The 13,368-nt window shown below is 52.0% G+C and overlaps 1 pseudogene; it reads left to right on the forward strand.

The window, feature by feature from the left end:
• The first annotated feature begins 371 nt into the window (after window positions 1-371).
• On the forward strand, window positions 372-2,190 carry LOC114205697 (serine/threonine-protein kinase PLK1 pseudogene; annotated as a pseudogene).
• Window positions 2,191-13,368: the final 11,178 nt, after the last annotated feature.

Raw genomic sequence — 13,368 nt, forward strand, 5'->3', positions numbered from 1 at the left:
CTGCAACAGAGGAGAGCAGAGCAGAGAGATTCTGGGGAACCCGAGCCTGGGCCTCCCTGTGCCATGCCGCTCTGCACCGCCTCTGGGCTCCTGCTTTGCAGGATGGTAAACTCTACTCCTTTGCTGAATTGGAGGGAATTTTCTACTACCTGCTGCAGGAAAGCATCCCTGGGCTGGAGGAGCTATGTCAGGAAATAATGGAAGGGGAGGGACTCTCTTGAGATAGCAAGGCAAAGGAGGAGTTCATGGAAGAAGATAAAGGATTCATGAAGGAGCCTGGGCTTAAGTTATAAAGACATGGAGGAGCAAAGCGGTGCCAAGCCTCTGCTCAGACCCTGCTAGGTCTAGGTCCGCAGAACAACTCCAGGAACATGAGTGTGGCGGCAACTGCAGGGAAGCTGGCACGGACACCAGCCGACCCAGGGAAAGCCGGGGGTCCCGGAGTTGCAGCTCCCAGGGTCCCGGCAGCCGCTCCGCCGGCGAAAGAGCTCCCGGAGGTCCTAGTGGACCCGCGCAGCCGGCGGCGCTACCTGCAGGGACGCTTTCTGGGGAAGGGCGGCTTTGCTAAGTGCTTCGAGATCTCGGACGCTGACACTAAGGAGGTGTTCGCTGGCAAGATCGTGCCCACATCGCTGCTGCTCAAGCCACATCAGAAGGAGAAGATGTCCATGGAGATATCCATTCACCGCAGCCTCACCGACCAGCACATCATAGGCTTCCGCGGCTTTTTCGAGGACAACGACTTCATATTCGTGGTGTTGGAGCTCTGCCGCCGGAGGTCTCTCCTGGAGCTGCACAAGTGGAGGAAAGCACTGACTGAGCCGGAAGCCTGCTACTACCTTCAGCAAATTGTCCTTGGCTGCCAGTACCTGCACCGAAACTGGGTTATTCACCGGGACCTCAAGTTGGGCAACCTTTTCCCGAATGAGGATCGGGAGGTGAAAATAGGGGATTTTGGACTGGCAACCAAAGTGGAATATGACGGGGAACGCAAGAAGACCCTGTGCAGGACTCCTAATTACATAGTTCCTGAGGGGCTCAGCAAGAAAGGGCACAGTTTCACGGTGGACGTGTGGTCCATTGGGTGTATCATGTATACATTGTCAGTGGGCAAACCACCTTTTGAGACCTCTTTCCTCAAAGAGACCTACCTCCGGATCAAGAAGAACAACTACAGTATTCCCAAGCCCATCAACCCTGTGGCTGCCTCCCTCATCCAGAAGATGCTTCAGACAGATCCTACTGCCCGCCCCACCATTCATGAGCTGCTCAATGACAACTTCTTGTAACCTCCAGCTACATCCCCACTTGGCTCCCCATCACCTGTCTCACCATTGCACCCCGGTTTTCCATCACTCCCAGCAGTCTGGACCCCAGCAGTCGGAAGCCTCTCACAGTCCTCAATAAAGGTATGGAAAACCCCATGCCCGAGCAGCCCCGGGAAAAAGAGGAGCCAGTGGTCCGGGAGACCAGTGAGGTGGTTGACTGCCACCTGGGTGACATGCTGCAGCAGCTACACAGCGTCAATGCGTCCAAGCCCTCAGAGTGGGGGCTGGTGAGGCAAGAGGAGGCTGAGGATCCCGCCTGCATCCCCATCTTCTGGGTTAGCAAGTGGGTGGACTATTTGGACAAGTACGGCCTCGGGTACCAGCTATGCGACAACAGCGTGGGGGTGCTCTTCAATGACTCGACACGCCTGATCCTCTACAATGACGGCGACAGACTGCAGTACATAGAGCGCGATGGCACAGAGTCCAACCTCACCGTGAGCTCCCATCCCAACTCCCTCATGAAGAAGGTCACTCTCCTGAAGTATTTCCGGAACTAGATGAGTGAACACTTGTTGAAGGCGGGTGCCAACATCACACCCTGGGAAGGCGATGAGCTCAGCCGGCTACCCTACCTGCGCACCTGGTTTCACACCCGCAGCGCCATCATCCTGCACCTCAGCAATGGCTGTGTGCAGATCAACTCCTTCCAGGACCATACCCCAAACTCATCCTGTGCCCGCTGATGGCAGCCGTGACCTACCTTGCCGAGAGGCGGGACTTCCGCACGTACCACCTGAGCCTGCTGGAGGAGTACGGCTGCTCCAAGGAGCTGGCCAGCCGGCTCCGCTACGCCCGCACCATGGTGGACAAGCTGCTGAGTTCCCGCTCGGCTGCCAACCGTCTCAAGGCCTCCTCGTAGGCCTTCCTCCCCTCCGGACTGGCACCCCCTCTCACCCCCGCAGCACCTTGGCCCGCACTGGTTAGCAACCCTTGTGCCGTTTTCTAGAATGTGCCCCCCAGCCCTGGGGGCTGGGGAGGGTTCCACATCCTTGCTGGTGGGGGTCGCCGTGTTAAGTTATTTTTGTACATGTTCGGGTGTGGGTTCTACAGTCTCTTGCCCTTCTCCCTCAGCCCCACCATATGCATTGTACAGAATACCGCTCTTGAATCCGGGACTGCCCTTTCCTTGACTTTATATACATTAAACACATGTGAATCTTCAAAAAAAAAAAAAAGTTATAAAGACATTTCCCTACGTGGAATTATTTGACAAGAGAATCATGGGAAAAGATGGAAGGAGGACTAGACTTGAGCCCCAGCCCTCGAGGGAGAAGGAAGGTCAAAGTGGAAAGAGGTTTCGTGTAGCCAGAACCACACAATCAGCCCCAAAGAGCTGACGCCCCATTTTTCAGGGAAGAAGTGTGGGAGCAGGGGAGGGACAGTGAGCCCTGTGGGAGAGGACACTGAGGGGACATGCGATCGGCCACCATGGTCACAAACCAGCTTATGACTTTATGTTCCCAGGATGTGGGCACCTTTCTAGGATCTGTGAGCAAGTCTGAAACGACAGCCCTCATAGGCAGCTTGTACCATCTGCCAGGGGCTTCCTTCCAGGCCCTGATACACATGAGCGAGATCTTTTTCCTTTTCTCCCAGTCCAAGAGAAGATGTTCTTAACTGTTCTCGAGGCCTCAGTCAACACAACGTTTCCTTCCATGGCAAAAGCCAAATGAGAATGAAAACTGTCTTACGGGGGCACCTGGGTGGCTCAGTCAGTTAAGAGTCTGCCTTCAGCTCAGGTCATGATCTCAGGGTCCTGGGATCTCTGCTCAGTGGCGAGGCTCTCTGCTCAGTGGCGAGGCTGCTTCTCCATCTGCCTCTGTGATCTCTCTCTCTCTTTCTCTCAAATAAATAAATAAAATCTTTAACGAAAAAAAAGTCTTACAGCAACTTGCTCTCATGAAACCTTCAAGTGCCCATCTGTTGTCACACCTGCCTCACATCCATTTCTCCCAGGTCTGTTAACAGCACGCCATCTTGCCCTGAGGCATTGTGGTTTGCAGTGGGTGTGACCCCACCCCAGGTCCAAGGCTGGGCATGCGGCTCAGGTCCAGCCGACCAGAGCACTGCATCTCCCAGCTGACGGTAATTGCTTCCCGCGTGAGCAGGTGACCCAACCTGATCAGTCTAAGCTAACGAGATGGAGCCGGTGGTGGTGGGAAGTGGGGAAAAGAGTTCTTCATCTGCTAAGCCTATAAAGGTGCTAGCCACCTTGGAGCAGCTCAGGGAGCTCATGAGAAGAATCTGCCTGAAAATGAAGTGAATGTGGAAAGAGGGAAGCAGAGGAAGAGACAGAGTCCTAATTACATCATTTGAGCGCCATGTCTAAAGCCAGTGACCAGGCCTTTTCACTGACACACGCAAATGATACATTCTCTATAGGTGCGTCATCCCTTCAGTTGGTTTTTCTAGCGCTTGTAAGGGATGCAGTTTGGGCTGATAACAAATTTCAACCTTAGAAGAGAGTGATTTTCCTTCTCTCTTATTGTTTAATTCTCAGTCCTGTATAAAAGCCTTAGGTTATTCCTAGTGTCATTAACTGCTTGCTGCCTGACCCTGAACAGGGTCATATCCAAGTGCCCTCATCAGAAAAATGAGGGCATTGGGCCCTATCTCACAAGTTCCTTCCAGCTCTGAAATCGTAGACTTCTATGAATAGTCTCTTAGCAACCTTCACACTCAGATTTAGATACAAAACTATTTTCTTCATGAGAGTGGATTCAAAACATTAAAATAAAACTGGAAAAAGTTTAAATCAAATGTCAGATGATGAAAACCACGCAAGGTCTCTTTCCTTTCGCAAAGCATAGAACCACGTGGTGTGGATGTGGCACCTGCTGGTTTCTGGTGCCTGAAAACTTCTACCACCCCCACTCCCTCCCACGCCCCTTCTACTGAGGAATTCCCAGGTGTGGCTACAGCTCGTCTATCCCATTTGGCCTTTCAGAGATGGGGTACGTATAACAGTTTAATAATCCTCAGACAGGTTTAAAAGCAAAACTGTGGTTGCTTTGTCCATAGAATCTAAGGTCCCTTCCCAAAGCCCTTCAGCGACTCTCTGTCACCCCAGTGCCAAGTCAGATGCCTGCCCACAGGCTCCCATCCATTCTCCTGCTCCTGCCTACTTGTGCATCCTTGGCGCATCACTTCATCTCGTGGGACCTCAGTTTCCTCGTCTGTAAGATAAGATGGTAATAGTACCTTCCTCCGAGAGTCGCTGTGAGTCCTGAATGAATAACATCCCCAGAACAGCCCCCAGCATATAGTAAGCACTGTATGAGTGTTTGCTCTCATCTTCACCATCAGTATCCTGGAGGGACTCCTCAGTGCCAACGGATGGTTGCTTGGATGGGAGGAGGAACAAACAGGTTAAAATCATGAAGTACTCAAATATTTCACGTCCTGTAGGTTATCAGTAAATACATAGTAACAATGGTGTTCTAGAGACATAAAAGCAAGAATTCAGAAGGAACAAAGCACATGGCCTGCTCCCCTTCCTGCCATTTCTGCCTGCTCCCAAGTCCCCAACAAATCCCTCCTGCTTAGAACTTTTGCTACTGGCTTGTAGGGCCTAGGGTGTCCAGTTAATGATGATTTGCAGCTCTTGGTGTAAATTTGCTCCTCTTGGTACCTGATATGAACTGCTCCCAAGATAATTGCAGACTCATTTCTCAATTATGTCTATTTAGACTGAAAGATACCCAGAGTGACCAGCTGACCCCAGACTTCAGTTCCCTGGGGCACCCAGAAGTAACAGGATTTGGGAACCAATTCTCCTAACTTGCTCTCAAATGAAACAATTGATGACTCAGAAAGACCATTTATTGAGAGTAAATAGGAAACAGATTAGCCCAGAGACCCAGTCCCTGGTATCATGTAGAGAATTCTCTCCCAGAAGGCTCACCCTCTGAGGACCCAAAAGGCTGCTCATTGGCTTCAGAATAAAGTGTGCTGGCCCACCTGGAGGCACAAACCCTCCAAATAGTACGCAGAGCAAAATGAGAACAGGCCAAAGGCCCGCAGGACTGGGTTGTTACTCTTGCAAGATTTGTTAACGGGGTGCCTTTGGGCAAATTTCTAACTTCTCTGAGCCCCAGTCTCTCCCAGTGCAAAGTGGGGCCATGATACTCACACCCCACGGAGTAGCTGTGAGAACTGAGATGGTACAGGTAAAGTGCTTGCTACACCAATAAATGGTACATCTCCGTGGTTTTGAATGTCCTTCCTCCTCTTGGGAAATACTTCTGTGCCAACAGCCAGCATCAGCCCCTGGACCCACTGGCTCCGCCCCCCGCAGAGATGGATAGACCCCAAACTGTTTACAAGCTGATCCCCTTTCCCCAGTTTCTGCCATCTCCTGCCATAACTTCATGGCAGTGCTCCCTGGCAAAATAACCACCCGTTGGCTTGTGATTTCCACAGGCTTATAGCCTCTCTCCATACCCTCTAGGGCCACATGCACCCCAAGATTAAGATCCTCTGCCTTAATTGACCTTCCGTGGCTTCAGGCCCTCCTGTCTGTGCTTGGCTGGTACTCCTGTTACCCATGATTCCTTAGCTTGGTCCCCCAAAGTAGCAGCATAAGAGTCTCTCGCTTCACAGTTCACAAAGTACCACAGAACAAAGTGACACGCTCTCCCTTGGGAAAGGTCACGGAAGGCTAATTCCACACCTCCTCAGCCCCCTCTGTGTGGGTCTGCCTCGAAAGACCTGCTTTTCCCGACTCTTTCCTCAAAATCAAAGGCCCTCCCAGGAACGGGGCCTGCAGAGTGTCCACCTGCCCCCCCCGTCCAGCTGTCCCCGTCCCAAGCCCCATCCCACTCTGAGGCCCGCCCCTGCATGTTCCCAGCCTCCTGTCCTGCAAGCCACCTGTCCCCGGGCTTCACTGACAAGTGCCGCTGGCCTGCAAAGCTCCTCTGGGCTCTGCCACCAGGGCATGGGGACGAATTAAGAGACCGGAGTTGAAAGATAGCAGGCTTCAGAAGCAGACTCTAAACAGACTTGAATAGCAGAAAGTTTCAAAGGCTCGCGCTGAAGTCCTCATAAAACTCCCGCCGCCTCCTCCGTGAGCTGGCAGTCCCAGGCTCTTTCAGATCTCTGAGCTGCCTCCTTGCCCAGCCACCAGCTCCAGTCCTGCCAAGAAGCCAAAGGGCCTTTTGTGTTGAAGCCTTTCAATGGAAAGAGACTGGCGGGGGCTCTGGACCCCTCCCAGTCTGAAACGTGAATGTCTCACAACCCCTCTAAGCCAGAAATTCTCTACCCTCTCCTGCCAGGGTATGATGACAGTCTTGAGCTGGAGGGGGACTTAGTCGTATGTCTCCACATGCTCATCTAGCGGGTGAGGAAACAGGCTCAGGAAAGTCTTCTTGTTGGCCCAGAGCTCTCAGGAGGGAGCAGCCCGGCAGGACAGGCTCGTGGTTGTCCAGAATCCTCGCCTCATCCGTATGCTGCTCCACACACAGCCTCCTCACACGGGGGCTCCACAGGACTCATGGAGCCTGTTCCTCCATGGCCTGAGTTTCGGGAAACTTCACAGTGTTGACAAGACTATCGAAAACTGAACACGAATAAAGGGTCACACAGAGCTTTTAAAATGTATATATGTCTTCGTCTGCTCCGGCTGCCATAACAGAAGCCACAGGCCACGAGGCTTACACAACACACATTTATCGTCCCACAGCTCTGGAGGCCGGAAGTCTGAGATCACGGTGTCCACAGGGTGGGTTTCTCCTGAGCTTCTTTGTCTGTGTGTGCACCAGCTGGTGTCTCTTCCTCTTATTATAAGGCCACTGGTCCTACTGGATTAGGGCCACCATTATGGCTTCATTTTACCTTAATTACCTCTTTTAAAGGCCCTATCTCCAAATACAGTCACATTCTGACGCACTAGAGGCCAGGACTTCAGTACATGCTGAACAGTACTGCCCTCCTGTCAGGGCTCCCAACTGGGCTCTTATTTCACCAAGGTAGTTATGTTTTTCTCTTTTAAGAACATACACATTGCTATCGGCTGAATTGTGCCCCCCCAGACACACACACACACACACACACACACACACACACACACACACTCATATACTGCGGTCCTAATCCACAGGGACAGGCCCCCGGCTGCACTGAGACACCTGCGTGCAGGACTTCCTCCACCACCTGCTAACTGAGCCATGTTCTGCTGCGGGTCGGTGTGTGGCCGGAGAGTGCTTAGACACTTCCGTCAAGCAAGTAACAAGTGCAAGCTTAGAACCAACAAACCTGGGTCCTAATGAGCCTTGGACAAGTGACTCGGTGTTGCTGACATTCAGTTGTCTCTTCAGTACAATGGAGCTAATCTGACCTGAACACATCACAGGAAAGTAGGGGAGAGCAAATAAGATAAAGCAAATACGGGGCAGCCTACTGTGAACTGTAGTTATACCAAATAAGAGAAAGTTACTAAAACTCATGTTTCTTTTTCCTTTCGAGTAAACTAACATGTCCCCCACAAAAAGATGACTTCTCCAAAAGCATGGTTATCATCGATGGTGTTTCTTAAGAGCCAGTGTCTCATGGGCCCGTATGTCACCAGCTGTACTTGTCCTGGGACCTGAATGAGCTCGGGGCCGGTGGGGGGGGGGGATTTGCTTTGTCCCAATGAATGGTATGTGTAAAGGGTCTATCCCTGCTGTGTCAGGGAACTGCTCATGCAGAGGGAGAGGTGGGGCCTGAGCCGAGTCCCCAGCGATGTGGTGGACATGACCGGGCACTGGCATTCCCAGTGGAGGGGATGCAAGGCAGAAATTCACAATGGAGGTGGGGAGATCTGTAGAAGCAGCAACAGGGTGGTGGGTACCAGCCAGCCCCTAGAGCCGGGTTTGAATCCAGCCACACATCTTTGGGCAAGGTTCTTAGGCTCAGTGTCTTCATCTGTAAAATGGAAACTATTAGGGCATCCACTGCGTAGGTTGTTGTGGGCTTTAAATGAGTCATATATCAAGAAGCCTTAGAGTGGTAGCTGGGACATGGTGAGTGGCCAGGGAGCCTTAGCTGTCAGTTCACCCTGTTCTTTCATTAAGCATTGGCTGAGCAGCTGGTATGTGCCCAGCACTATGCTAGGGACACAGCCTTGCCCTCCAGAAGCACTCCAGAAGTATGCATGGATGTGAAACCACTTAAACAATTTATCGACAGTCTCTCAGAGATAAGCCCAGCACTTTATGGACACCAGGAAGAGCACATGACCCAGCCTGAGTGGAAGTAGAGGGAGGACAGACATGGGATGGGGAGTCCAGAAAATCACCCCCAAGAAGGGATCCCCTGGTCCAGTCTTAAGGAGTAGGAATATCTTCGGAGGGGGCTGAAGGTAGGAGGGCACCACGTGCAGAGAGGCCTGGGGTAGCGTGGTCCCCATGGCAACCAACCAGCAGTTCTGTGTTGGAAGAGCTTATGACTAAGTAGAGATGACACAGGACACATCTGAGAGCCTGGCGGCTCAGGTGCCCTGCCAAGGGCTTGGACTTGATCCCATGTGGGTTTGAGCAGGGAACAGCATACTTGGATTTGTGGTTTAAGCCTGAGTACAGCAAGAGGTAGAAGTGGAGGGGAGAACATTAGAGGGGAGAACAGAAAGTGAGCCATGAGCAGACAGGCCCGGGGGCCGTAGTGATGGGGGTGCAAAGAGCAAGGACGCCAGGAATACTTACAAAGGACATGGCATGATGTGACCGGGTGACTATATGAAGAGGGGGAGAAGGTGCTGGGTCCATGAGAGTGCCTCAGAAAGAGAAGGGGGTTCAGAGGAGGACGAGTCTGCCATGCAGGTAGGGGGTCCAGTTCTTAGTCCTGAGCATGGAGCATGGAGGCAGCAGCCCAGAGATAGGGAGCAGAGGATCAGAGCAGAGGCCTAACCCAGAGTCAGGGGAGGTGCAAGCATCCAGGGATGAGGAGACAGTGAAGGGACCTACAGGAAGCCGAGGAGCAAAGGTCTGAGCCCACCCCGGTGCAGGGAGGACAGACCCTGTCAAGGCTTGGCCACAGGAGGGCAGTAGAGTGCCCGTGGAAGGTGGGCAGTGACCCAGGCAGAGCGTCAAGAGGGAAAGGGGTGGCCAGGAAGCAGACTAGCACGTCTGGACCTTCCTTTGGGAGATGTGAGTGAAATGGGGAAGAGGAAAAGGTATGAAGTAGAATCGGGGCGGGGGGGAGCTAATTTTTAAATGGGAGAAGTGTGAACTAGAACCAACAGGGGCAAAGGTGGAGGACGGAAGGGAAAAGTGCTTCCTGAAAGGCCCAGCCCCCAGGAGGTCAGAGGGCATGAGTGCCAGCCGGGGATCCTCTGGGGGTAAGTGACCTGACCTAAGAAACGGAGAATCTGTTGGCTCATGTAACTGAAACATTCCAAGGCAGTCTGACTTCTGGCACAGCCAGATCTAGGGGCTCAAATGGGATCACAGGATCAGACTTCTCTCCCTCCTTCTCTTGTCTCTGATTCCTCCGTGTTGACCCCATTCTCAAACAGCTGCACCTTTTTTAATTCTTCTTTTTAAAAACAGATACAATTCACTTATAAAACTCACCCTTTTAAAATGTACAGTTGCACTTTACAATTATTTTAACTATATTGACAAGGTTGTGCCACTCTCACCTCTATCTGATTCCAGAACATTTCCATCACCCCCCACCAAAAACCTGTACCCATTAGCGGTCACTCCCCATTTCCCCCTACTCCCGGCCCCTGGCGAGAGGCTGTGTGTGGCTTTGGGAAGAGTGTGTTCATATTGGAGGCGAATAACTTGCAAAAGTGTTTATGAAGATAGCTCAGAGAGTCTCAAAAATGAGATCCTGTTTGGTTTATCTAGTTGGTAATAGATAAAAACCTTTTCTTGTGTCCAGAAATTATTTTCCAGTCCCCAATTTCCATCTTTTTAACATGCACTGGCACTATTTTTACTTAAGATCTTTGACCCAATTACCCAGGCATTTCGGTCCTCTAGAAATGATGGAACAATGACTAAAGAGTCTTACCATGACTGGAATTATCATCAGCCTCATCTATAGGTAACAAGAACTGAGGCACAGTTAGCCTGGGGCAGCATTGGTGTTATGCAAGATGCTTAATGATCCACACCACACAGGAGCTGATCAATCAGGGCAGATAGCAGCTGTCAACAGCCTGGTGCATCCATGCCATGCACACCAGCCAGAGAGTGGGACCCAAGGCCACTGGTCATTACTGCACTGCCAGACCCTTGCATTACGTGGGCGACAAGCATTGGGGCTGGAGGAGTGGGTAGAGGGAGAAGCCACGACATCACCCCAGCACAGTATCTGACCACAACCCCCAAGAACAGGCTCATGAAGAGGAGGAAAAGGGCTGTTGTTCTGAATCCATGGTCTGTGCTCCTCTGGCTACTGCATAGTCTGCCTCTTTCATTACCTGCAACTTCGAAGATGGAGGGTCTCTGAGATGTAAGATGAATTCTTTTGGGTGTGAGGGTGAGAGTGAAGGCGGTGGAGGTGATGGAAATGGTGTTGGTGGTGGAGGTGGTGTTGGTCGTAGAGGTGAGGTGGGTATTGGTGTTGGTGGTAGACGAGGTGATGGTGGGAGGAGATGGTGATGGTGGTGGAGGGGGTGATGGGGTAGAGATGAGGTAGAAGTGGAGATGGTGATGGTGATGGTGAGGGAGATGGTGATGGTGAGGGAGATAGTGATGGTGGTGGAGATGGTGATGGTGATGGTAATGGAGAAGATGATGGTGAGGGAGATGGTGGTGGTAAGGGAGGGGGTGATGGTGATGGAGATGGTGATGGTGATGGTGATGGGGATGGTGATGGTGAGGGAGATGGTGATGATGATGGTGAGGGAGATGGTGGTGGTAAGGGAGGGGGTGATGGTGATGGAGATGGTGATGGTGATGGTGATGGGGATGGTGATGGTGAGGGAGATGGTGATGGTGAGGGAGATGGTGATGGTGGTGGAGATGGTGATGGTGATGGTAATGGAGAAGGTGATGGTGATGGAGATGGTGATGGTGATGGTGAGGGAGATGGTGATGGTGAGGGAGATGGTGATAGTGATGGTGAGGGAGGGGGTGATGGTGGTGGAGATGGTGATATTAGTGGAGATGGTGATGGTGGCAGAGGTGGTAGCCTCTTGATAGAAATATAGCAATAATATGTGCTTAATTAAGAAGGAACCGGTCCAAGGGAAAAGTAGAGAGTGCACTCACCTCTGTGGAAATCTATAAGATGTCTGTACTTGGAAGCCTACCTGAAGAGCAGTTGAGTTCAGTGAAAAGAAGAAACAGAAATGATTTTATCATGGGAGTTAAATGGATACCACTCAGACAAAAAGCCATTCAGAAGTTGGGAAAGCCTGCTTTGCTAAAAGCAGCTCCAGGATGTGTTCTTGCCTTGTCTTGAAGGCCAAGGCAGCAGTGAACTCATAATGCCACCTCCTACTTGTCCTCCCTGCTCTGGGTAGACCCAGTTTCTGGGGGTCAAGGGCCATCTGGCAGCTACCCTCCTGTTGGCTCACACCAGGACAGCCTTTCTCAGTCCTCACCTTCCCCCTCACACCAAGGTGGACAGCTGTGTAGATGGGGAGGCCCATGGTCATGAGCTTCATGGCTTCCTCCATCCATGACCTGGCCAGGGTCACATGAGAAGCAGCATACCAGAGCACCCCAGGAGTTTGCAAAGTGCAGACTTGGATTCACACATTTTATAGGCCCCAAGCTCCTCCTTCCCGGGCAGCCCCACAATGCAGCCCGTGAGCACACACTGGAGCTCCATTTCCAGTTCTCAGCACTTCCAGCGGGAGGGTCTGAGCAGAGGCCTGGGATGTGAGGTGTGGCAGCTCCCTGCAAGTCCTTCCTCAGTGGCTGGAGTACAGGGTTTGCCAGCCACCTCATTTGGAGCCAAGGAGCCCCTTCCAGGATGTGTCACCAGGCAGATATGCCTGTGAAGCAGACCCATGGGTGTCCCACTAGGTTCTTCGTACTGCCAAGTTGTGAAATACTAAAATATATATATTAATCTCCACCTCCAGTGCCTGCTAATATTTTGTCTCTGAGCCCAGTTCCCAACAGAAAGCTCCTAAAACCCTTGTAATTTCCCGGGTGACAGGAGGTTAGGAAGAGGTGACTCTTGGAGGGTTCCTGGGTGGGAGCTGGTCACCAGAAAATCCAAGCCATGATTACAAGCTTAAGCCCCAACTACCATCCTCCATAGAGGGGACTGAAGCAAGGAAATGGGTTAATAATTCATCATGACTATGTGATGAAGCCTCCATAAAAAGCCCAGAAGCGTGGAGCTCGGAGAGCTTCCAGGTCGGTGAGCACATCTGTGTGCCGGGAGGGTGGTGCACCCCACCGCGACAGACACAGAAGCTCCTGCACTCGGGACCCTTCCGGTCTTCCCCCTATAGATCCCTTCACCTGGCTGTTCATTCCTAGCCTTTAAAATATCCTTTGTAATAAATCAGCATGAGTAAGTAAACTGTTCCCTGAGTTCTGTGAGCTGCTGAAATATACCATTTGAAGGGATGACATCCCACTAATTTTTTCTGGAAACAGCCCGTGTGCCTGAAGAAAAGGGCCCTGCTTCCTGAGACCGTGGCCAGCTGAGTAGCACAGCTTCCTGAATCTTCCTTCCCCTTCTCGCTGCCTCGAAGCCATCCCCCCTGCCTCCTGCTGCCCTGGGATTGCAGCCCAGCCCACCCCTTCTCAGAAAGCCTTAGCGCAAGATTCCGCCCCAGGCTCTGTTTTCTAGAGGGCCTGGAAAGACAGCTATCTAAAATCCTTCTCCTCACTTCCAGGGGTGTAGGTAACGAGTCCTGGCGGGGGGGGGGGGGGGAGGGAATGAGTTTGGAGGAGTACTGCCCAGGTCCGCGCTAGAGATATGAAGGAAGGCTGACCTGGGGATGAGCTATTACAGTGGGAAACGGGTGTCTGCCGCGACTGCCGGGAGCTGGGGGACACTGATGGGATGAGGCCAGGGGAGGAACCAAGATAGCTGCATTTGGGATCTCAGCCTGAGAGCCAGCAGAGCCATTAATAGAAAT

The sequence above is a fragment of the Eumetopias jubatus genome, unplaced genomic scaffold, assembly GCF_037043125.1.
Source record: "Eumetopias jubatus isolate StellerSeaLion01/CBP00866 unplaced genomic scaffold, mEumJub1_p1.0 scaffold_1, whole genome shotgun sequence".
Lineage (NCBI taxonomy): Eukaryota > Metazoa > Chordata > Mammalia > Carnivora > Otariidae > Eumetopias > Eumetopias jubatus.